Below are 16,062 nucleotides of genomic sequence, written 5' to 3'. Positions count from 1 at the left end.
TGTAAAACTGCAAGCCTACAGTTGCCTTTGTTTTCACTTCTACCTAAGACGAGCAGGGCTCTGATGCTATCTCTAGGATGGCATGGGTGTGTCTGTGCATGGGAAGGCCTTCCTTGTCTGCCAGAGCAGGCCCCTGCCTGATAAGGCCACGCCAGGCCTCTCAGCTCCCTAGGGAGTCATCCCACGCATTGTGAAAATTTTACCATGACCCAGTTTGTTCCTTGTGTTGTTTTATTGAATTTCTTACTGATGAATGTCAATTATTATTAAGTACCTGCTGTGTTCCCAATATGCCCTAAGCGTTTTGTGTAATACATGGGGGTCCTCAGCTCTATGTAGTTTTAAAATGGAGATGTATATATAAGCACATTGACATTATCATATTAGAACTAAATAGAAGCTTATCTTTTAGGACAAATTTTCTTTTTTTAAAAAATTGCAAGTGTCTTTGTAATTGATTAATAAACAATACATTGTTTATTGTAAATTTTTTCGTAATACAGAGATGCATGAAGAAGAAAGTATAAAGGATGAGAAATTCTGCTTCCTAGAAATAACTACTGTTAGAGTTTTGATGAACATTCTTTGAAACATCTTGCTATACATACACACACATATATATTATACATACATAATTTTACATAAATGGATTTATGATATACTTACTATTTGTAACCTGCTTTTTTTTTTTTTTTCACTCAGCAGTATGTCAGGAACTGGTTTCCCTATCAGTAAATGTAGACCCACATAATTATATCCAAATGTAGCAGAATGTTCAATTGTATCGCCATAAGTTATTTAACTAATCCCTTATTAATAGAATTTAAATAATTTCCAATTCCTTAAAATATTATAAGCAATCATTGCACCTGTCTCCAGTTATACTCTTAGCATGCATTCCCTGGAGGTGGATTTGCTGGGTCAAAGGATATGAGCGTTGAAACTTTTGAGATGTAATGCCACACTTGGCTCAAACACCAACCCCCTTGACTCAATGCTGTTGATGACCCACCCATATCTTCTTGGCCCACTCTGGAGGTCTCTCAGATGGAACAAGTTTATAGCCTATTGAGTGTCTCCACCAGGAATATTTGCTAGCTGTGGAGCCCATTCACAGTCAGGGAAGCATGAAGTGCTGGAAGTGCACTGGGAGTTAATGTGACCCCTAACTACAAAATGATGGGAACTGGTGGATAAATGCTCCAGTTTTCTTTCCCCAAGGTGGGACTATTCTAATGTGTGTTGTACACAGTCCCTAGGAGAATTTAGTCTAGTTGCCTGTAGTAGTATCCTGCTCATTAACTCACAAGTTATTTGCTTTCCTCCCTTACTACCTGACTGCCCCACTCCTTTACTGGGCTTCGTGGGACTTCTCAAATCCTAGTCTCAGGGTCTGCTTTTGCAGGAGCCCAAATGAAGACATCCTTCATATTATAGGTGAAAGTTGTGGTAGGTACAATAATGGCCCCTTAAAGATATCCATATCTTAGATCGCTGGAACTTGTGAAAACATTACCTTACTTGGAAAAAGGGACTTTGGAAATGTAATCACATATGTAATCACATCTTAAGAACCTTGAGATAGGAAAGTTTTATCCTGTATTATCTGGGTGGCCCTGATGTGATCACAAGGGTCCTTAAAAGTGGAGGAGAGAGGCAGAAGAAGAGAGTCAGAAGGAGATGTGAAGAATCAGAGATGCAGCATTTCTGGCTTTGAAGATGGATGAGGGCCATGAGCCAAGGAGTGTATGTGGCCTCTAGAAGCTGGAAAAGGCACGAAAACAGATTTACCCCTGGAGCCTCCAGCAAGGAACCTAGTTCTGCTGACACCTTGAATTTAGCCCAGTGACTTCTGTATTGGACTTCTAACCTACAGTACTGTAAGATAATAAATTTGTGCCACGTTTGTGGTAATCTGTTATGGCAGCAATAAAAAACGAACACAAAAAGTTAAACAATACAAGGCAACTGGTGCCAGAAGCATCATATGGTAGTGCCTATTGTTCCAAAAGAGGAGCATGAACAATGAGGCTGAGAGAAGGATGAAATCATGAAACTTGTTCCTTCCTCTTGAGCACAGAGTAGTTTGCTGTGGGTGTTTAGAGTAGTGGCTTAATGACCACTAAATATAGGCCTGTGGCCGGAAACCCTCCCAATGAGCTGAGGGTTTGTATGAATTTTAATTTGCTTGAAAATTCCGTCAGGTTTCTGAAAATTTTAGTGTGTATAAAAATTATCTGGGAAAATGAAAAGTTAAAAAAGAGATCATCTGAGGAATTTGTTCAAAATGTAGATTCTTGGCTCCAATTTGCCTGAGGTTCTAATTCAAAGGTCTGGAATAAGGTCCAGGAATTTGCATTTAAAACCAGGTTACTCTGACATACATTGCTTTAGGGGACTCTCCTACTAGAACCCCCTGCTCTTTGGCAGTTGTGGGGGAGGTCTACACGGCACCCACTTTATCAGGCAGTTTGCTTAGGTAACGTGAGAAGAGAAAGGAATCACTAGAAATTGTCTATTATTGTATCACGTCTAAATATCCTAGTTTTGTTTCTGTTTGGGGGTGTCAGTCACAACAGTCATTAGCATCAACCAGAAGCCCGAATGTAATAGATGGGGTGGCCTGTGTCACCAGAGGCAGAGCATCTGAGCATCTGGGCCCTGGGCCCCTGAGGATTGTCTGATCCTATGATTGGTTTGCTTACAATAGCATTTTCTCATTTGGCTGATGGGCAAATTGTTTTCAGATGACCTTGGAGAGCCAGGGTAGTTTGGCTGTTACTAACTGGAAGCTGCACACTCAAACATTTGAAATATCCTGAGGATTACAGATGTGCTGAAGGGTGTCTTGGATCTCCTCCAATGAGGGTTTCAGAGGTCATCTGAAAAGAATGCTCGCCTCTGCCTCGTGCCTTTTAGAAGGAGGCTCTGTGCTTGTCTAGCTTTATGCAGCTCTCTGAAATGTCAGAAGATAAGAAATGCCTCTCAGCACGAAGGCTTCCAGACACATATGTGACAAGAAATTTGGCATCAGCTTTATAAGTGTCAGATGTCTAGGATAAAGCAATATGGGTATAGTATTTCTGGTGCTATTTTGGTGCCTTGTGCATGAGCCTGCAGCATTAGAAAAACTGCTTTTCAGCTTTGGATGATAGCCTTGCTGGCGCTCGGCATGCATGTCTGAAAGTACAGTTGGGTCATATTCTAGTTATGGTCCACAGCAAGTCACCTAGAGTTGTGATATTGAGCTTTAAGGGAGTGCCCTTGAGGCACACGGGCATTTCACAGCCTTTGACAACTTGAGTGGCACAGCCACAGAGACTGTCATCAGATGGTGCCATATAAGCCTTAATCAACTCTTGCAACACCCGTGCAAAGTTGGTAAACACTCTTATCCTTGCTTTTCAGGCAGGGAACTAAAGCAAGGAGAGGTCCAACAGACAGGGTCACAGACTCAGTCAGTTCACTTATCTTACTGTTGAATGATCTCAGGTGAATGAGATCAGAACGAATTTCTACTTTCTCTAACTCAGGAAATATGTCTCCTGGCGAGAGAGCATTTTTGGCACTTTGTGACTTGCTGAAAGACTTGAAGTTTCCAGTCTGGCTCTGGCTGTTCATTGGTTAAGAGCAAATGCCTGGGGCACTTGGCTTAATGGCTGTCATAAGCAGTGTGAAAAAATGTGTAAGAAAAAACAAAATATGGTAATGTAGAGAGGTTGTTACGGCAGTAATATCCAATAGCAATAATGTGTATAAAGTCTGAGTGATAATACAACCCTCTCACCCAAGGTATTTGATACTGGCTGAGGCCTCTTTTATTTATTTAAAATCCAGTGATGAGCTCTAAACACCATAGTTTAAGAAGGTAAAAAAATACAGTGGAGAGTTTTCTGAATGATTCAAAAATGGAAGTAGAAGACCCATGAGAAAAGATGAAAGCATTGCTCTTAATTTGTGGAAAGAAAGTTGATGGAAAATTACAAGGTCTATAAATATATCACAAGGTTTTTAGAGAAGACAAATTAATTTTCCACTGATGATAAAACTTGAAAAAGTGGGTTTATCTTAGAGATTGAAAGAGTCATAGGATAGAATCTTCTGGTGTTGAGAATGGTTAAAAACCAGATGAGGCTTCCTAGAAAGGAATTCCTCTCTTCTGAAGGTCCTTAGTAAATAGGCAAAACCAGCCCGGCATGATCAAGGTTAATGATGTCAGCTGGTGTCTCCAGCGCCCTAAGGTGGGCTGCCAGTAGTGATTGTGGTAGGATTACTTTTCTTTCAACTTTTTAGTTTGAAATAACTTTAGACTTATGGAAAAGTTGCAAACTAGTATACAGAGTTCCCATATATCCTTCACCCAGCTTCTCTTGATGTTAACATTTTATGCAACCATGATCAAATGATCCAGTGATCAAAACCAGTAAATTAACATTGCTGCAAAATGGTGGTAGGGGCTTTGAGGGGAGGGAGAATAGGTAGGACTGTGGACTTTCACAATCCTTCCCTGGAGCAGACCACTTTTATTTGTTTATGTTGGAATTCCACATACTATTTTATTTAAACAAATAGTTCTATTGCAAAAATTTGAAAACCAAGTTTAGGAAGAGAGATAGTTTAATTGACCTCTACCAGTAAGATTTTGTGCTTTTGATAATTATATCATTTATCAGATAATTAGAGGGTAAATGTGGTTGGTAAAGAAATTTATGGACGCAAAGTAGTGCTACATTTTTGTTCGTTTCTTGATCTATTCAGGCTTGTTCTGCTGTAAGCAAGTTATTTATACTTGCTTTCTCTCCAGCACCAAAAACCAGGACTGGCACATAGTCTATGCTTAATAAATATTTGTTCAATGGGCCGGGTGCGATGGCTCAAACCTGTAACCACAGCACCTTGGGAGGCTGAGGCAGGTGGATCACCTGAGGTCAGGAGTTGGAGACCAGCCTGGCTAACATAGTGAAACCCCGTTTCTACTAAAAATATAAAAAATTAGCCAGATGTGGTGGCACGCACCTGTAATTCCAGCTACTCGGGAGGCTGAGGCCGGAGAATCACTTGAACCCGGGAGGTGGAGGTTGTGGTGCACTGAGATCACGCCATTGCACTCCAGCTTGGGCAACAAGAGCAAAACTCTGCCTCAAAAAAAAAATTGTTAAATGGAATCAAATTGGCATGTTCACCCTTTTCTCATTTCTTCACATGCCTTGCTCCTTATTCAAATATCTGCGTAGGCCTTCCCTGACCATCCAAACTAAAATAACCTTTTTTCTATTATCTCTCACTTTCTCTCTCTTTTACTCGGCACTATTTTGTTGTTGTTATTCAGAGCACTCATCATTATCTGAAAGATGATTTATTTGTTCATATGTTTGTTAAAAGTGTATGGTCTGTCTCCTACTAACAGTAAGCTCCTTGAGGACAGTGACATTGTCTTGTTGAATACGTCTTGTGGGTTCTGGGGAATGGTATCTCATACCTGAAAGTTTATATGAAATATTTGTTGAAAGAATGAATGAATGAAGACATGGTCACCTATACTTTGAAGATAGAGGTAAGTTAACTTCAGAAATCTTCACTGAAACATCTTTGAATTCACAATTTGCATATATGGAAATAAAAGATGTGATTATTTTTTCAGTAGAGCATTGCGTCTATAAATTTCTTTTTGCCTTTCACTGATGTAAGAAAATTATTTCTTATTTTAATCTCAATAGTGATCCTGCAGCTGGTAACCCTGTAGGAATATTTTTGAAAGAAAAAGGATAAATTCTGTGAAACTCTTTGAGCTCTAAGAGAGATGATAACTGCATTTGAGATAGTTGTATTGTCATGATTAATTAGTGTTATACAAAAGTGAGAGACTCACACAGCCCTGTCAGTGTCATGGGAATCACAGTGCCTACCATGTTAATAGGAACCAGATCCAATTAAGCAAATTAAAATAATTTAAAATATTATGCATGTGGGCATCCCACAGTATGGCAACTGGCCCATTTCTCAGGGCCAACCTCATCTATACACAGAGAAAGACTCAAAATGGTCGTGTTATCTGTGTATGTGTATGCGATTAAGGTGCCCCAAGAGTATCTGCTGCTACATTTTTTTGTGTGCATATAGGCAGCAGAATGGCACTACTGGGCCCCAACAATATTTTATGCACAAAGGCAAATTAAAAATAAAAAACACCTCATCATGACTCAGTTGTGCAAGATTTCAGAGAGGGTGATTTAGGGCAGCTCAGTCTGGAGCTCTATGCTTTCCTCATGGCATTTAAGGCTTAAGAGCTGGATAGAGGTTTCCAAGTAGTTACTGAGTGTGGTGGGCAGAATAATGGCCCCCCAGAGATGTCATATCCGAATCCTTAGAACCTGTGAATATGTTAGGTTACATGGCAAAGGGGATTTAAGGTTCAGATAAAGTCAATGTTGCTAATCAGCTGACCTTAAGATTGGGAAATTATCCTGGATTATCTGGGTGTGCCCAATGTAATCACAATGGTCTTTAAAAGTGAAAGAGGGAGGCAGAAGAAAGTGTGATAGTATAGGGATGTGAAGAAGACTCAACCAGCCCTTGCTGGATTTGAAGCTGGAAGAGGATCATGAGCCAAGGAATAAGGGCAGCCTCTAAAAAGCTGGAAAAGATCAGAAAATGGTTCTCCCCTACAGCCTCCAGAAAGGAACACTGTCTGGCCAACACCTTGATCTTAGCCCAGTAAGACTCATTTCTACCTTCTGACTTCCAGAAGTGTAAGGTAATCAACTTTTGTTGTTTTAAGCCACTGAGTTTATGGCAATTTGTTACAACAGCCATAGCAAGCTAGTATACTGACTCTCATTCTTAGCTGTATGAGACCTTCCACAATCTCATCCCACCCAACCCACCCAACTCTCCAGCAATGTCTTCTGCTTGAGTCAGATTGGTTTCCTCCCTCCTTCCACATACATTATGCTCATTCCCACCTCCTAGTTGTTCTCTCTTCTGTGGGTTTCTCTGGTTGGGAAAGAATTTCTCCCTCCTGCTAGTATAAATCTGTGTGGACGTGGTTTCTCCTTCCCATAAACTGCTAGACCAACCTTGATCACCCCAACTCTTCAGGTGATCAGATGTTAAAATATTTCAATCAAAATGGACTAAATTTCTAACGTGGGCCATAACTGATGTCAAGAAGATGAGGAGGATTTAAAGGCTTACTTTAATGGACATACACATTGACTAGTTGAGGAAATATAGACAAAAGCAGTTTCAAAATAGTATGCTGTATGCTAGAACTGAAATGTGTTTAGGGTACTGGAGGAAGGAAGAGAAAGGATGCCTGATTGCCTAAATTGGGGCAGTTGTGAGGGTCACAGATTGGATTTAGGTAAAACCTTTCAGAGAAGAGGATTCCTGGGTTGCCTCATGAATGGTGAGGAGTTTGTGAGGCAACACAAGGATGCGAAAGGCTACTTCAGGCAGAGAAAACAGCTAGTTCAAAGGAGAGAGGTGTAAGGTGTGTTTTATGCAGGAACTACAAGTTGTTTGGCATAACAGTAGTGGGTTAAGAAGAAAGGGACAAGAAATTAGGGTAGAAAGAGAGAGAAGGCAGATAGCAAATGGTTTTCTAGGTCAGGCTAAGTGGTTTGTAGATAGAAGGATTTAAGTGATAACATGATTTGCATTTTAGGAAAATTCCTCTGATTGCAACAGGGACAATGGATATGAAGGGGTTGAGGCTACAGGCAGAGAGAACTGCTGCGAGGCTGTGGTCTAGAAGGGGAATCAATAAGGCCTGAACTAAGGCATTGATAGGAGATCAGGAGTGGGGAATTGGCATGAGAAATAGGAGGGAGAATCAACAGTAAAGAGGCCATGGAGTGAGTGGTGGTACCCACTCTTTGGGATAGGAAAATTGATTTCATGAGGAAATAGGTATTTAGTTAAATGTTGGATTTAAAGTACTCACAGAGTATAAAGATGGATACGCCCAGCACACAGTTGGTATCAACTTCAGGAAAAGCATTTAGGATCTAGATAATTTTGGAATCATTTGTATATAGGTGAGTGTGCAAGAAGAGAAGAAGGGAGAACCATGTAAATATGTGGGATGAGAAAAAATGGTTCAGGAAGCTTGAGGAGACCCAGGAGATAATGGTGTCCCAGTGTCTTAGTTTGGTCTGCTATAACAAAAATAGCATAGACAGGTGACTTCCACAACAGAATTTATTTCTCACAGTTTGGGAGCCTGGGAAATCTGAGATCAAAGTGCTGGCAGATATAGTGTCTGGTGAGGGCCCTCTTCCTGGCTTGCAGATGGCAGTCTTCTTGTTGTATCCTTAAGTGTCAGAAAGAGAGAGAAAGCTGCTCTTTTGTGTCTTTTTATGAAGGCACTAATTCCATTGAGGAGGGCTTTGCCCTCATGAACTAATCACCTCCAAAAGTCCTCACCTCCTAATACCGTCACCTGGCGGGGTTAGGATTTCAACATATGAATTTTGGGGGGACATAAACTTTCTGTCCATAATACACAGGAACAGTGGGAGGAGAGTGTGACAAGGAGAATGCAACAGCATGGAAAGCTACTGAGAGGTCAGGTGTAACGACAAACATTTTTGTTATATTTGTGTGACCTTGTTGCAAGAGTTTCATTGAAGTATGTGAGTGAACATCAGAGGTTGAGAGTGAATAAGAGGTGAGGAAGTGAGAAAACCCATGGTGACCAGCACTTCCAAGAAGCTGGGCTGTGGGAAGTCAAAGGTGGAGAGCAATGGCCAAGTTAAGAGAGAGTTCAACAGTCTCTGGGAAGTGCTGAGCGGGAACAGCCTTTGAGAAAACGCTATTAAAGATACAGGAGAGAGATAGAGAGAGAGGAAGGAGGAATTGTTATTGGAAAAAGAAGAAAAATAATCTAGTATAGGTAGAGAGTCTAGCTTTCAATGAGTGGAGGATTCCTTTTAACTGAGATGTGATGCAGGTTAGTTTATAGGTTGTGGAGTGGAAACTGGGTATAACAAGCTGGTTGACAGGATTCACAATCAGTAGCCACCATATAGGAATTGTGGGTCATTTTTTAAGGGGGGCAGGGTTTGGGGAGGAGGCTTGGCAGTGAAGACAAGCTTTAGGATTTGCCCATGGAACTGAGTTGGGAACTGGAGTCTAAAAAGTCAAGGAACTTTGTGTTTTGGGTATTGGATGGGTATTTCACATGGATGTTTATTTTGCCCAAACTGACGTCAGTATTAGAGTGGAGAGGAACTTGGTGAGTCAGGTGATGAAGCTCTCAGTAAGTGCACTCAGGTGGTGATTTTGGTCACCTCTGTAAAAACTCAGCTTTACTCCCCGTAAGGAGTTGACGGAAGGCAACCGTGACAGTGTAACAAAGCTCATCTGCTGGTAACAGTGCTTTATGGGACAACAGCGAGGCAATTATGGGAAGGAATGGAGGAATGGAGGAATGTTGTATGTGATTTCAAAATTGGCTTATATGAACTCTGAATTTCTTGTGCCTTTCCAGGAAGAAAAAAAATATCAATATAGATAATTTCTACCTGTTGGCTGCTGCACCAAAAACTCACTTAACCTCAATGATAATTCCTATTTGTTGGAGACAAGAGAGTAGCATTTTTGAAGGACTGAATTATTGAAGATAAGATTGAGATCTTTGTTCCAAGGGGATCAAAACAGATAAAAGTCTTTCACTTCATGAACTCTGTGTTCGCTTCCTGTGGCTGCTGTAATTAATTACCACAAACTTGTTGGCTGGAAATAACAAAAGTTTATTCTCTTACAGTTTTGGGCCAGAAGTCCAAAATCAAGGTGTCAGCAGGGTCCTGCTCCTTCTGAAGGCTCTAGGGGGGAGTCCTGCCTTATGTCTGCCAGCTTTCGGTGGGACTAGGTGTCCTTTGACTTGTGGCTGATAGCTCTAAACTCTGCCTGCCTCTTCACAGGGACTTCCCTGTGCTAGTATCTTCTCCTTTTCTGTTTCATATAAGGACACTGGTGATGGGATTTAGGACCCACCTAGATAATCCAGGGTGAGCTCACCTCAAGATCCTTAACTTAATTATGCCTGCAAAGACCCTACTTACAAGTAAGTCACACTCACAGGTTCCGGTTGGGCACATCTTTTGGGTGGGACCAACATTCAACTCACTACAAAGCCCAAAAGATTTAAAAATTTGTATCAGTGAACCTGATTACCTCTCCAAAGATATATATATATATATATATATATATTTACTTCAGAGTGCCTTGCCCTTTCCCATAAAGCAGTGTAGGGTACCCATTGCTCAGTAACTAGGTTTTGGGTTGGTATAGAATTATGTAGAGTCCATGCTGAGAAAACAGGTGTTGTTTTAGATGACAGTAATTCAGCAATGTCTAGCTTCATTGATAACAGACTTAATCTACTGATTTGGGTCGACCCCTTGCATTTAGGGAGCCAAAGGGAAAAATCTTATAGTGTGAAAACATCTACATCTAAGGCCTGTGCTTCATGTATGGCCTAAACGTATGCTCTAAATCTGAGAAAAGTTTTAAGATCTTTGCTTTGCCTTGGAAACTATAGCTGGCAAGATCTAGCAAAACTTACAGAATAGAGATTCCAACAGGACCTACAGAACAGATCTGGAGCCCTGGCAATGCTTTTCAGGGGACACTAATATAGTTTGGTCAATGCAGCGGTCCCCAAATCATTCTGTATGCAGGCAGATCAAAGATTGACATGTGCAAATGAAGTGATTCCAACAACATTAACTGCTGATTGCAGCTAAGTGCACTGCTTGTTCAACAATTCTTTAGTAGACTAAAAAATATTTAATTGAAGTAATGAGAAACCAAAAACATTTCTTATTCATGATATTATAAAAATATGTTCCGCACGCCTTCAGCTGATAGTTCTCTATTTGTGATTCTCAAATATCTCCGTCTCTAGTCATTAATTCTCATTTGTACTTCTGTCTCAAATTGAAAACTGCTTACAGGACATTTCTAATCAGAAGTTCTGCCATCAAGTCAGTATTTACATGTTCAAAACTAAGTTAATATTATCTAAGAACCCCAGCAATCTTTCCCCAAATCTTAGTTTCTGTTAGTGATGACATCTGTTATTGATATTATAGTCCCTGAGACTTCCCAATTTGAGAGCAAGTTATAGCAGAAAAAAAGTCTGGAATAAGTGTTAGGATTTGGGAGTTTAGTTTAAATTTTGCTGCTCATATTTTCATAATTTTGGTTAATTCACATAACCTTCGGGGTCTGTTTTCTGATGTGCAAAATGAAGAGCCTGAGCTGGCAGCTAGATGACTTATACATGTATTTAGCATACTTGTTTTCTGTGTCAGTGATGTGTCAGTAGGTCATTTACAGAGCCAGGTATGGGAATTCAGTGTTGACTGGGCCTGGTTCCGATCCTGACATGGTAGACCTGTTCTCTGCTAAAGCTCTCCTGCATCAATCTTTCACTGAACTCCACTGATTCTGCTTTGGCCCTTCCTTCTCTCTCCCACTGCTGGCCCTTCAGTCAAGAGCAGGGGCACTGCAGAGCCACCATCTGGCTCCAGCTCTCCACACTGAGTTGTGCTGCACAGGGCACTCTCGTCAGGTCGCTTTCCTCTTCAAGGATCTGATGCTTGCAGCTGGGTGCAGTGACTCACGCCTATAATCCCAGCACTAAGCTCAGGAGTTCAAGACCAGCCTGGGCAACATGTCTCCACCAAAAATACAAAATATTAGCCAGGCCTGGTGGAGCACACCTGTGGTCCCAGCTACTCGGGAGGTGGAGGTGTGAGGATCGCTTGAGCCCTGGAGGTGGAGGCTGCAGTGAGCCAAGATTGCACCACTGCACTCCGGCCTGGGCAACAGAGTGAGACCCCCAGCAACAACCATCTCAATTAAAAAAAAAAAAATCTGGTGCTTCCTGTTGCCCCTTATAAGTGACGTCCCAGTTTAGACTGTTGTCAAGGGTCCTCTGTAAACTGTCCTTGTCTTCATGTCTTATTTTATCTCTATTTTGCTCTATGAAACCTCTCCTTAGTTGGGTGACTCTCCTCATTCTTCCCCTCAAATCTACCTGTCTGCACTTACTGAGTCTCCCTCCGGAGGTACTTTCCCCCCACCTCACCTCCTGACTAACCCCAATCAGTGAAAGCCACAGATTCCCAAGGAAGGTTTCCCCAGAACCCACAGGCCACCATCCTCACCCCTGGGCCTATAGGGGTGTTAGTTTGCAACCAAAATATGCAAAAATAGCATATTTTGCATATTTTGGACATTTGATTACAGAGTATTATAGCATCCTTACATGTTAAACATCTTATAACTTTGATATGTTTCGGAGCTCTTAGGTCTTTCATAGCCTAGCCCAGGCCCAGAAACCTGAGAGTAGAGGTTAAGACTGAACCCCCTAAGTCGGGCTTCCTGAGTCCTTAACATGGCTTCATCTTTTCCTAGCTGTGTGGCAATTTACTTATCCTCTCTGAACTTCCTTTTCCTTACTTGCACAATTGAGACAACAATATTGCCTGTCCCAGTTACTCACTAGTTCACATGAGTAGTTATTAGTTATTTACTCTAGTTAATATGAGTAAAGTGTTTAAGACAGATTTTGCTATGTAGTAAGTGATTAAGAAGTGTTAGTTACTGCTGTTTCATTGGATTATTGTAAGAATTAAACGAGACAATTCATTTAAAAACCCTCAGTGTAGTACTTGGCCTGTAGTAAGAATTCAATATTTTATTTAACAGGTGATGAGGCTTGGTGGAAAAGAAAATGACCATAGTCATTGTATTAGTCCATTTTCATGCTGCTGATAAAGACATACCCCAGACTGGGAAGAAAAACAGGCTTAATTGGATTTACAGTTCCACGTGGCTGGGGAGACCTCAGAATCATGGTGGGAGGCAAAAGGCACTTCTTACGTGGCTGTGGCAAGAGAAAAGGAGGAAGAAGCAAAAGCAGAAAGCCCTGATAAACCCATCAGATCTCGTGAGACTTATTCACTATCATGAGAATAGCACAGGAAAGACAGGCCCCCATGATTCAATTACCTCCCGATGGGTCCCTCCCACAACACATGGGAATTCTGGGAGATATAATTCAAGTTGAGATTTGGGTGGGGACAGAGCCGAACCATATCATTCCACCCCTGACCCCTCCAAATCTCATGTCCTCACATTTCAAAACCAATCATGCCTTCCCAATAGTTCCTCAAAGTCTTAACTCATTTCAGCATTAACCCAAAAGTCCACAGTCCAAAGTGTCATCTGAGACAAGGCAAGTCCCTTCCACTTATGAGCCTGTAAAATCAAAAGCAAGCAAGTTACTTCCTAGATACAATGGGGATACAGGCATTGGGTAAATACAGCTGTTCCAAATGGGAGAAATTGGCCAGAAGAAAGGGGTTACAGGGCCTGTGCAAGTCTGAAATCCAGCAGGGCGCTCAAATTTTAAAGCTCCACAATGATCTCCTTTGACTCCAGATCTCACATCCAGGTCATGCTGATGCAAGAGGTGGGTTCCCATGGTCTTGGGCAGCTCTACTCCTGTGGCTTTGCAAGGTACAGCCCCCGCTTCTGGCTGCTTTCACAGGCTGATGTTGAGTGTCTGTGTCTTTTCCAGGTGCACGGTGCAAGCTGTCGGTGGATCTACCATTCTGGGGTCTGGAGGACAGTGACCCTCTTCTCATAGTTACACTATACAGTGCCCCAGGAAATACTGTGTGGGGCTCCGACCCCACATTTCCCTTCCACACTGCCCTAGCAGAGGTTCTCCATGAGGGCCTGCCCTTGCAGCAAACTTTTGCCTGGGCATCCAGGCATTTCCATACATCTTCTGAAATCATGGTGGAGGTTCCCAAACCTCAGTTCTTGACTTCTGTGCACCCGCAGGCTCAACACCACATGGAAGCTGCCAAGGCTTGGGGCTTCCACCCTCTGAAGCCACATCCCGAACTGTACATGGGCCCCTTTCAGCCATGGTTGGAGCATCTGGGACACAGGGCACCACGTCCCTAGGCTGCATATAGCATGGGGACCCTTGGCCCAACCCACAAAAACCACTTTTTCCTCCTGGGCCTCCAGGCCTGTGATGGGAGAGGCTGCTGTGAAGGTCTCTGACATGGCCTGGAGACATTTTCCCCGTGGTCTTGGGGATTAACATTAGGCTTCTTGCTACTTATGCAAATTTCTGTAGCCAGCTTGAATTTCTCATCAAAAATGGATTTTTCTTTTCTACTGCATTTCCAGGCTGCACATTTTCTGAACTTTTATGCTCTGTTTTAAAATGGAATGCTTTTAACAGCACCCAAGTCACCTTTTGAATGCTTTGCTGCTTAGAAATTTCTTCTGCCAGATACCCTAAATCATCTCTCTCAAGTTCAAAGTTCCACAAATCTCTAGGGCAGGGGCAAAATGCCGCCAGTCTCTTTGCTAAAACGTAACAAGTCACCTTTGCTCCAGTTCCCAACAAGATCCTCATCTCCATCTGAGACCACCTCAACTTGGACCTGATTGTTCATATCACTATCAGCATTTTTGTCAAAGCCATTCAGCAAGTCTCTAGGAAGTTCCAAACTTTCCCACATTTTTCTGTCTTCTTCTGAGCCCTCCAAATTGTTCCAACCTCTGCCTGTTACCCAGTTCCAAAGTCACTTCCACATTTTCGGGTATCTTTTCAGCAATGCCCCACTCTACTGGTACCAATTTACTGTATTAGTCCATTTTCATGCTGCTGATAAAGACCTAGCCCAGACTGGGAAGAAAAAGAGGTTTCATTGGACTTAACAGTTCCACATGGCTGGGGAGGCCTCAGAATCATGACAGGAGGCAAAAGGCACTTCTTACATTGCAGTGGCAAGAGAAAGGGAGGAAGAAGCAAAAGTGGAAACCCCTGATAAACCCATCAGAACTCATGAGACTTATTCACTATCACGAAAATAGCATGGGAAAGATCGGCCCCCATGATTCAATTACCTCCCAATGGGTCCCTCCCACAACACGTGGGAATTCTGGGAGATACAATTCAAGTTGAGATTTGGGTGGGGACACAACCAAACAATATCAGTCATAATTATTGTTAAATAATTAAAATCTATGAGTTAGCATTATAATGATCTCTATATATTTTTTAAGGTGAGGAAACCGAGGTTAAGAGAGGTTAAGTAACTTGATGGGTCACATACTTAGAAACTGAATGGAGCAGATTAAACACCCAGGAAGCCTGACTGCAGAATCTGTACCTTTTAAACCATTATTCCTAGGCTTTTGGTCCCAGACTAGGCAGTATGGGGGAAATTTTGATCTGCTGGCAAAAACAAACATGGAATTTGGGCTCACATAATCCAGGTTCCCATCCTGTCTTTACCACTCACCTGGGCAGGATATTTAATCCTTCAGTGGTTACATTTCCTTATCTGTGAGATGGGGACAGTAATACCTCCCTTGTATGACTGTGATGGGAATTAAAGAGGTAACATTAAGTAAAGCTCCCAGCACAAGGCCTGGACTTTAGTAGGTATTTAATACATTTTAGACTTCTTTCTCTCCTCTTTCAAAATTTGAGCTGAAAACGATATCTTTTAGTGCCTTTAATTAGTCTGTGATATGGATTAAAATGCAGTGTATGGCCTGCAATACATATGACGCAGCCTGCAAGACCAGGCATTCCATTTCCCTGACTTGGTGTTATAAATAACCAAACATGGCTGGTATTAAGGACATGTGAACACCTGGCACAACTTATTCACGACCACTGTCAGTGCAGTGTTTCTAATTAGTGGAGTTCTTCCTACAAGTTGTGGCAAGTCTTGGTAGGAAAATCTTTTGCCAAGCAGGTGGGAGTGAGTAAAGAATTTGAGATTACGAATAGTCTGAGTTGGGAATGCTCGGAAGGAGCAGAGAATGCTGGGCCTTTGCACAGGCATTTCAGTGAGCCTTTTGAAGGTCAGAGCACGCTGATGAGAATGCTGCTGGAATTTTCCAAGGATTGTTTTATTTTAGTCTTTGGACTGAGTGTTGGCGATGACACAATCTGTGGTTGAAAATAGCTTGAATAATTAGGTTAGAAGCAACTTAATGTCCCAAGAT

The sequence above is a fragment of the Nomascus leucogenys genome, chromosome 7b, assembly GCF_006542625.1.
Source record: "Nomascus leucogenys isolate Asia chromosome 7b, Asia_NLE_v1, whole genome shotgun sequence".
In the NCBI taxonomy this organism is placed as follows: domain Eukaryota; kingdom Metazoa; phylum Chordata; class Mammalia; order Primates; family Hylobatidae; genus Nomascus; species Nomascus leucogenys.
This window is presented reverse-complemented; position numbering follows the sequence as displayed.